This window comes from Populus euphratica, unplaced genomic scaffold (genome assembly GCF_000495115.2).
Source record: "Populus euphratica unplaced genomic scaffold, PopEup_1.0 scaffold570.1, whole genome shotgun sequence".
In the NCBI taxonomy this organism is placed as follows: domain Eukaryota; kingdom Viridiplantae; phylum Streptophyta; class Magnoliopsida; order Malpighiales; family Salicaceae; genus Populus; species Populus euphratica.
Genome location: NW_011500155.1, coordinates 17635 through 25343, shown reverse-complemented (window position 1 = coordinate 25343; position 7709 = coordinate 17635).

Genomic DNA, 7709 nt, shown 5'->3' with positions numbered 1-7709 from the left:
TATATCCTCGCAGTAGGTTTGTAAAAAAAACAATGGCCCGATCAATGTCTTTTCATCAACCTATCAATCAATTCTTAATATTTTAACGAGTAACTTCATCATGATTTAACAAATGATTTGAACTTTCTGTAAATAATTAAAAGGCTTGTCACATTTCTCTGTACATTTAAACTAGTATACCCCCATCATTGTCTTTACAAGACAACCGGCCCCATCGGCAATCACATTTCCCGTAGCAAAAAGACGCATTCCTTATCAGCTTTTTATTCTTTAGAAGTCAAGTATCTCTTGTGCTTAAACCACTTCTTGCAATTTCTATTTAACAAAGCATCACCTAATGCATTGCAAAATTAATGACAAGTTCCAATTCGAGAAAAAAACTACGAAAAAAATTGAAGTTCGTAAGCAAAAACACAACTCGTCTGTCACCAGCGAAGAGTCAAATAAAGCAGTAGCAGCAGGAGTGCATTCATGGAGGCTTTCCTCTTCCTCGCATTTTTCAATTGGTGAATAATAATTTGTAAAAATGTGTTTGGCTATAAAAGCAGTGGATCCTGCGACTAGTGCGGTTAAGAGTAGTTGCCACATTACTGGATGGAGATCAAAAGTAGAGAATCAGTGAATGAAGTTTAGAGAGAGAGAGGAGGGGGGGGGAGGTAATTGCTGATTAGAGTGTGCGATTATGAGAGTTTAGAAAGGAGAGGAGAGGCGATGTTGGGGGGGTTACGGAGACTAGTGCTGGTGGCAGCCAAGTTTGGTGAGATCTCCCTGTCACCGCTCGAATCACATGCTTGCTTCCCGCTAGTTTCTTTAACTTTGATTTAAGTTAGATAATTGGGCTCTGACGGCTCAAGCCCATTGTAACAAAACCATTTCATTGGCATAATAGAAATATTCATTGCGTGGATAAAGCTGTCATGAGCATTGTTTTTATTTACGCCTCCTTTTATGGTAAAAATAAACAAATCAGATTAAGAGATTTTTTATTGTAAGTTATAATAATAGTTTTATTTTAAATTTTTTATCTTCTTACTAGTTGATAAATATTTTTTTGCATTCTTTTACAAGAATATTTATGTTTATTAAATTTTCAATTACAATCAAATAACATTTTTAGTCTCAAAAAAGATTAAAAAAAAAAGAGTTGTTTTTCCTTTAAAAGTATTTTAATATTTTTATATGGATATTTTATGTGATTAAGAGGATTATTGGGAATGTTTTAGTATTTTCATAATATACTTTTTATTTTTAAATTAAAAAACTATGAGTATATATTCCTCGTACTCTAGGGAATAGGCGGCACCCGCACCATTAAAAAGACGCATATGACTCTTTCTAGTAGTCAAATCTGTTCATTTGTAGCCTAACTAAATGTGCAGTTGTGTCTAGATAATTGTTGAATTATCGTCGAAGATTGATTGTTTATGTTTTTCCCTTTCTTTTGTTTTTCTTAAAAACTAAAATACACAATTGTCATCTTTGTTTGTTGTTTGTCAAATTAGATATATTTATTATTTTTACGTGCCTTGGATCTAGCATGATTGTCAACCCATGTATCTTGGGTCTAGACCCAATCGTTTAGGCCTATCAACCATTCCAGACCCGTATCTAGGTCTGGCAATTATGCCAAAACCATATTTGGGTCATAAAATTTAAAATTTTTAGAAAGTATTATTGGACTTCCAAATCAAACATTGTCTCATTCAAGCAAGATTTTTCATTAATATACTGTACAACTTAACTGTAAACTTTTTTTTTTGTTTTGTGCAATTTATTTTATAAATTTATTATATTCAAAAAGGAAATTATGAGAAAAAAAATATTGAGTTTTAGGTGATTTATTTCAAATCTAAAAAAATAAATTTTTTTTTTTGTATGCATTATGGATGAAAATATTAATTTTATGTTTTCATCCAAGTATTGGGTGGTTTTTTAAAAGGTTTATTTTTAAAACAAATTGAGATGTCGTTGCATGATCTAATTGTAAAAGTTTGTTATAAGGAGAATTTATTCTACATTATAATTATCACACATGTTCGGTATCACGAAGAAAATATCCACCCTCAAAATCTTATCTGATGTATTTACGTGGCAAATGTGAGGAGATAAGGAATTATTGTCTCTTATCAATGAAAAAATTAGAATGTGAATCATTACCTAGTATTTTGGTCATTAGGAACTCCAACTGGTCTCAAAAATTGGGTACGAGAACTGGTTACGTAAAGGGAATGTATTAGCACCCCAAATATACCCTACCTAAAGTATGCTCCATTGTTTTATTATCTGATAAAATCTAAAGTCTTGTTGTGTTTTCTTGTTTTTGGTCCTTTTATAGTTTAAGAAAAGTTCTCTTTGGTAAAGAGATCTCTATCTTATTGGATAAAACATAATCATTCTAACATCAACAAATAATTTAATGTCCAGAATATGTCTTATATATAAGGTCGTAACCCCAAATATTAAAAGAAAACATAATAAATTTTTTTGAAATTTTTGAAACATTGACCTAATTCTCGTGACTTTAATAAACTAGTTATTAAAGCAAAAATGCATGCTAGTACATATTTTTTGAAACTTTTTTTTCATATGAAAATACAATATGATTTTTTTTAATTATTTTAAGAGACTTGGTCATATGTATAAAAGTATATTTTTTAATTTTTTTTAATGTTTTGACTAAAATTAGGTATTTTAATACCGGATTTGTATCTTTATAGTATAATAATACAAATCAATATTGATTAAAATATAGTAAAAAGATTTGGAAAATCACAGGTTTTTTGAAATATTTTTTTTTTAAGAAATTTGTTTTCAAGTTAGGCCTAGCTCAACCCATATGGCTAGGTTGGACCTAGTAGGCCTAATCGGGTCATTGGCCCAAGCTAGTGGCTAGGTTGGAAAAACAAAAGGCATGCATAAGTGTGCATACTTATGCAAATGGAAGTAGTTATTGTTTAAGTGAATTATAATTCACTTAAACAGTAGAAATGCAAAAATAGAATTACATGCATAGAGATGAAAAGAACAAACCTAGTGGCAGAAATGATGTCGAAGACGATGGTAATGGTGTACACTCATAGTGATGCTGGTGGCGGTGAAGAGGAAGCTAACAATTGCTCATGGTGGTTATAACGGTGGCGGGTAGTGTTTGCTGCAGTTTTTCTTCTTCTTTCCGATGTAGAGACACCAGCCTCTGTTTTTTCTTCCTTGTCTGCTTCTATTTAGTTCTTCTTTTTTTGTTCTTTTCAAAATATTTCCCACCCTCTCTTTTCTTTCTCTATCTATGTCTTGTGTCTGTCCTTTTCCTTTGTTCCCCTACCCTCTGTTCTGCTCTTCTTTATTCCCTCTCTGTTTTCTTCTTATTCAAAGTCTAACTTATAAAATACTAATCTAAGGAAAAATCAAGTGAAGAAATGATGAATTGAGAGAAGGAAAAAATTTAATTACTTTATTTTTTAGTTGACATGAGATTGTTATTTTATCCCAATTGAGGGGTTGTTACAATATTGATTTAGATTCGATTATAGATGAATTATATTCCACAAACATCAAATGATGTAACTTCAATAGTGAATTTATTTTTATTTTCACATCAATTTTATATACTTTCAAATTTATTTTTTAATAATTTAAGTAGTTTATTTGAAGTAAAACTTTATTGTTAACTAAAAATACATGTGCATAAACTAATAATTAATCTTAAAAAAATCATATATTTATTTATAGCTCAGGAAAAGAAGAATTCTTGGCTCTGCCCTTGATCCCAATCTTATTACCAGGATCATAAGTTTCAAAAGTTAACTCAAGTTTACTCGCAACTTATTACCCAATTTATATATTTATCATGGAACCTTAGGTTTGCTTGAGAAAAAATTTGGCTCTTTTTTTGCCAATCACTTACTTCCTAAGGTTTTTATTTCAAGGTTATCATTGTCATTTTATATATATATATATATATATATATATATAAACTATTTACCATTGTTGCCAATTTTGTTTATTGTCTCATTAAAATAAAATTAACTTATTCAACTATTCAAGACTATAATTTAGTGCTCATTTTTCTTATTCTTGTCCTTTTGTTAATTTTTTTTTGTTTTCAATTTAATTCTATGATCAAGGAATTTTTCTCGACTTATAATTTATTTTTTATTTTGATTTTTATTCTTATTCTTTTAATTATTTTTCTATAAATAATTTTAGGTCTTTTCATATAATTATTTTTTTTTTAATTTTATCTTTTAACATTTGATTTATTGAGGATGGAACTTCTCTAATTTTCCATGTATGATGTTTTCGTTCTAAAAAATCATGTAATAAGTTTTAAAAGTTATCTAGTGAACAATTTTCAAGCCAAATCCAAGGATCAATACAGAGTCATGATTTAGATTAGTGAACTTGAATTAACTCGAATTAACTCTTTTTTAATTTTATAAAATATAAGAATGATATTATTTATTTTTAAAAAATAAAAATTATTAATGAGTTTTGACTAGGTTTTTTCATAATTAATTAATAGCAATACTATACCTCGGATTATTAGAGTTTTGCTATTGTAAAAAAAAAAAAACCATACTTGCAACATTTACATAATTAAAAAAAGAAAAATTATACTTGTGACGTCCCGCAGCCCCCCCATAAATATGAGTGGTTTTTGTTAAGTTCTATATAGTTAGGATTGAAGAGGTGAAGGTCGGTGGATTAAGTGAGTGAAGGGTAGTCCACTCATTCAGTCGCTCCATGATTGGTAGTTGATTAAATTATAGCGAGACGTTAAATTACTTGCTTCATTTATTTATTACTCAAACAAACAGGATTCTTTTGCTTTAATCAAGTAGCATTCAAGAAAATGGGGTCGTTACAAATGATACTACCGTTGAAGCCTTCAACCTGGATTGTTGATTGATCGATCCTACCAATTCACTCAACAACCATTCTTGCTGAAGCTTAAAACTTGGTGAAGCTCCTGATTTCTTAGGAAACTCTGATCTGTGGCTGTTCCCTTTTGATATTTTATTCGGGGGAATGAAGCCATGCCTGTGTGATTCTCCTGCTGCTTCACACGTCATGGTGATATACTTAATATGGTATGGGCCTCACTCAACTCTAAGAAAATTATACATCGCTAGATTGTCAAACTTTTCTTAGACTTTACTCCACGCTGATGTTCGATCACGGGTTGTTCGAGCAGATGAAACATTCCCTTTTTAAATGCTTTTATATGCACAGGCTGCAACTGTGGAGGGGGGCAGGAAGTTAAAACGGGAATTTGAACCCTAATTTTGCTAGATTAACACAGCAGTTTTTTGCACAGTATAATAGCAATTCATATGGTTCCATTGGTAGTTCTTTCTTGGTGATTAATATCACTGTTAAGCAAAGACGTGGTCAGCAATCTTCTCGCCGGTGATGTAAAGAATCTCCTTACTATCTACCGTAAATTTTGTTTCCCAGGCTTTCCTTTTCATCTTATCTTAAAATCCATGTTTCTCTAGGTTTGAGACTTTTTGAAATCTTGGGGCCTTTCAACTTGTCAGTGGCAGTGCTTCCATATTTCAACTTGACAAGATCATTTCAATGAAGAGGGTGGTGGGCACAGTGAAAAGTGAGGTGCTTTTTAATCAAGTAGGGTAGATGAAAATTCACAGGTCGCGAATGTGCTGTCCAAAAACATGTAATGGGGTCATCTCCCTATCTTCATAGGACCAGCAAAGGCAAACTCACCATGGCTCCACCAATCTATAATGTCTCTGCACAAGCAACCACCACTGAACCATGAATTTATCTTATCTCATGCTTTTCCAGTCTTATCCTCAAAGTACCCAAATAAGAACAGGAGCTTCAAGTGCAATCAAGTAATTCGGCAATGTGAAACAGACTGTTGAGCAATGATCTTTCCCAAGAAGAGAACAAAAAGTCAACTGGATTCCAGGTTTCCTTTCTGGAGGGGGGAGAGAGAGAGTTTTAAACAACAAGCTGGCGGTATAGCAAAAGTCAATCAAGAAGCACTCATTTTAGTGAAAGACTCTAGGCACAACATTAAAGGTATCATAATAAAAGAAAAATAAATAAATGAACAAACAGAAAGCAAAGTTATCATTAAATTGAATGAAATTTCAATTTAATGACGATCGACGCACGAGTATTGATTACTGAGTTCTAGTTCACGTGTCCCACTAATTCTTCGGGCTGCTCTCCTTTCTCTTCCTCCCTTGTATCCTGCCTGATTCTTTTCTCTCCTAGTCCTACGTCAGCGTACCAGTAACTTTGGCAAGTACTGAGGATCTATTGTCTTTGCATGAATCTGGTTTGCAAACTGTTTACCCCGACTGTTGTTGCACATGACTGGGTATGTTTTTTCCACCATGGAAATTTAAGTTAATAATTGAACCTTTCTAATGATAGCAGAACCCAGTGCCTGGTAGAATGATTTGAAAGCCAAGACGTGATTGAGATTAATAGAACATAGACAAAAGAAGGAGGACTTCTTCTGCAACTTTAATTACCTCACAAATATACAAGTTCCAGGGAAAGGATATTGTAGTTGTAGCAAATGAAACAAACCCTAGCATTTCATAATAAAAAATGTTAAAGTGAAATACATAAATTTAAAAAAATAATAATAACTTCATGGAAATGGCAAAACGCTAAGTGAAATTTACACAAATCTGTCTCAAGTCTCCAAGGTAGGTTCAGAATGCTAACGAGGAACACAGTCAAGCATTGGGTAAATTTAAGAAAGGATCAAAGTGGTACTTGAATGACTCACCTTGCCCAAATTTAGCCATGTTACTTCATGTCCAGAAGCTTCAGTGCCGGACCAGGGAAGTTTTTGCAGAGTTCAGACTGGAGCCCTGCTTCCAGTTGATCCATTTCAAGCACTGCTGGCTCTGGCTCTTCAGTGAGAACACTACTCGGGTATTCAACATCATCGGCAATAGGAAGCCCACACATTTTCATACCACTGGATTCTCTATCTACCATGTTTGTTCTATTAACCAATAGTTGCATTTTTTCAGTACTATTATCTTTCGAGCTTGTAGCAACATGTGCTGATTTTCTTTTATAGAGTTCAGTTCTTAATTCATGAACAACTTTTGACATCACCTCCATGGAAGTGCTTGGCTTACTAATCTCAGCTTTCCCAGTATACATCATGTACATGATTCCCACACCAAATCCCCAACCAAACAAAGGGATGTCTGCATATTAAACGATGTAAATTGGCATGTCACCATCATTGTTCCACAACCATGCTGAACATAAACAAATAAAAACTTGTAAAAAAGAAAATTACTTCCATTTAATGTAAAACAACAAAATTAGCACAGATTATTATCGTAACAATAGACATTATATCCACGCAGTAGGTTTTTCAAAAAAAACAATGGCCCGATCAATGTCTTTTCATCAACCTATCAATCAATTCTTAATATTTTAACGAGTAACTTCATCATGATTTAACAAATGATTTGAACTTTCTGTAAATAATTAAAAGGCTTGACACATTTCTCTATACATTTAAACTAGTATACCCCCATCATTGTCTTTACAAGACAACCGACCCCATCTGCAATCACATTTCACGTTGCAAAAAGACGCATTCCTTATCACCTTTTAATTATTCTTTAGAATTCAAGTATCTCTTGTGCTTAAACCACTTCCTTGCAATTTCTATTTAACAAAGCATCACCTAATGCATTGCAAAA